Below are 2,337 nucleotides of genomic sequence, written 5' to 3' on the forward strand. Positions count from 1 at the left end.
ACCCAGGGTTGGGGGGGGGGGAAGAGGAGGAGAGACACAGAGACACAGGGAAAGACTCGGTGGGGTACATCTTGATGCATATGACTTGGACGTGTGCACCTAAGGATCCTTAAAAATAAATACCAAGGTGAAATCCCTTTTCCCCTTCTAACCGTGTATGCCTCTTGATTTTAAGACCAGGAAAAGGCATCAAGAGCATCCAAAATATAACTCCCATAGTTGCTCCTCTGCTCACCAGAGTTGAGAAAAAGCTGGCCTTCAAAGCAAAATTATCTGCTGGGGGCCTTCAAGCTCATCTTCTAACAATACTGTAGAGAACAACCAAAACCAGTGCTGATTAAACAACCAAACTACCTCTTTTCCAACCAGTTTCATCTTTTTCTTAACTGGAAGGGACCAAATAGTCCCAATGACTTCAAACTGTGCTTTAGGGGCTTTATACCAGACAAACCAATGCAAATCCATCTACTTCTGTCACCTAGACAGAACAAACCAAGAATTAAACAGCACCAGAAGAAAAGCATGTTATAGTTTCAAGAATGACTACTAACACAGGCAAAGCATTACACAGGCTTGTATAACATGCTTTCCATGTTTGATGTAAGAACCATGGAAGATCTTAAAGACATGAACCTAGTGAGTCAGACAGGGTAAACCCCTGCAGAGTGTTCCACCCGAACTGGTGCAAGAAACAAGATTATCTGGGCATCCTCGAATTTGTATGGTTAAAGTAAAAAACATTTCATACAGTAACATGCCTGAAGCTGTTGTGCTTATCCTCTGCATTCCAGCAAATCCCCAGAACACACCATGTATGTTATACTGGATGCACGTTTAACGTATAACGGCAGATGTTTTCCTCTGTTTCCTTCTCCACAAACGCTCCTTTACCAAAACACACACAAAAAAAGAAACAAAGAAACATTCTCAAGAGCTTTTTTTGCCACCTTCTCAAGCTGTTCTGGGATCTATTAAATAATTGCATCCTGCAATAGGAAGTAAGAGCATACCCACAGGTCTGTACTGGAGCAGCAGAGGCTGCGGCAGCAATGTTTTAACCACTTCACACCTTACCAGAATGAATGTGCAATGAAAGTGACAATTTTGACTCTGATTAGACTGCACATTCCAACAACCTGGCCATAATAAGGTTGCATTCAAGCCAGACCAGATTCCTAGCCCAGTTTAATACAAACCCCCCACATTTTGCCAGCACAGGGGAAAAGCAAAGCAGCAAGGGTCTGGAGGGTAGGGAAGGGGGAAGAATGGCAGTACTGAAAATTTTAGCATCAGTTTATTCTAGGTTGCATTATTCATCAAACTACATCTGAAAAGAACCTACACTGGAAAAGCTTCTTCCTGCCCTATTAGGCTTCACCTATGTGCAAGCAAGAATACCAGTGTGCTACAAACTGGTTTTTGGGCCAGTAGAATCACAGAAAGGCTTGAATAGGAAGGGACCTTGAAGGTTATACAGTTCTAACCCCACTGCCATGGGCAGGGACACCTTCCACACCACCAGGTTGCTTCAAGCCCCATCCTGGCCTTAAACACTTGCAGGGATGGGGCAGCTACATCTTCTCTAGGCAACCTGTGCCAGTGCCCCACCCCCTCACAGTACGAAACTTCTTTCTTACAAATCTAAATCTATCCTCTTTCAGTTTTGTTTAAAACTGTTACCAAGTACCCCAGTCCTTTTGACATTCATCCAGAAATACTGACAACTGCACAGTTCTGCATTGAAGCAGGGACTCTGTGCGTGCAACCACTGCTCTGCCAGTTGGAAGCACCAGAAAACAGGGGAACGCACAATCCTATGGCAAGGCAAAGCGCTCCATAGCTAAAATGCCCATTAACCCCTGGCTACCTTGGTTCACAACAGGAGCCGAATACAAACGGCAGTGGAAGTGTTATCGATGGCTCTACTGACACTGCTCTAAACCTGGACGTACGTGGCACAAGACCAATGAAAAAGCTTTAAAAACAACAGAACAGAGGCAATGGCTGGCTCTCCGGAATAGAACAGGTGATAAAGCCAACACTGCGGAGAGCACGTTCAGTACAACCCATCACAGTGACAACGCTCCTCTCCACGTGCCGAGCGACTCCAAAGCTTCGTTGGCTCCGACAACAGCGAACTGAGCACGTACAGCGAGAGAACACACGGAGAGGCTCTGCACGACTGCAGAGCAGATCTGGGAGTTCAGCAAAACGCTCTGCAGGGCTCCCCCACTTCCCTCCCAAGCACGGGCGTGGGCCGCGCCCCTCCGGGCCATCCCATCGGCTCAGGCTCCGGACCGGGCACACTCCGGGCACACACCTGCACTCTGACCGCGT

General features: G+C 46.8%; 1 protein-coding gene across 2 annotated transcripts in view; it reads right to left on the minus strand.

Annotated features, from left to right (window-relative positions):
* NARS2 (asparaginyl-tRNA synthetase 2, mitochondrial (putative)) overlaps positions 1-2,331 on the minus strand; it is a 50,671-nt gene extending 48,340 nt beyond the window's left edge. For both annotated transcript variants that reach the window (XM_017735901.1, XM_017735900.1), the window contains exon 1: positions 2,321-2,331. The gene's annotated coding sequence lies outside the window, so the exon portion shown is untranslated. The remainder of the gene's footprint in view (positions 1-2,320) is intronic.
* Positions 2,332-2,337: the final 6 nt, after the last annotated feature.

This window comes from Corvus brachyrhynchos, unplaced genomic scaffold (assembly GCF_000691975.1).
Source record: "Corvus brachyrhynchos isolate BGI_N302 unplaced genomic scaffold, ASM69197v1 scaffold44, whole genome shotgun sequence".
Taxonomy (NCBI): Eukaryota; Metazoa; Chordata; class Aves; order Passeriformes; family Corvidae; genus Corvus; species Corvus brachyrhynchos.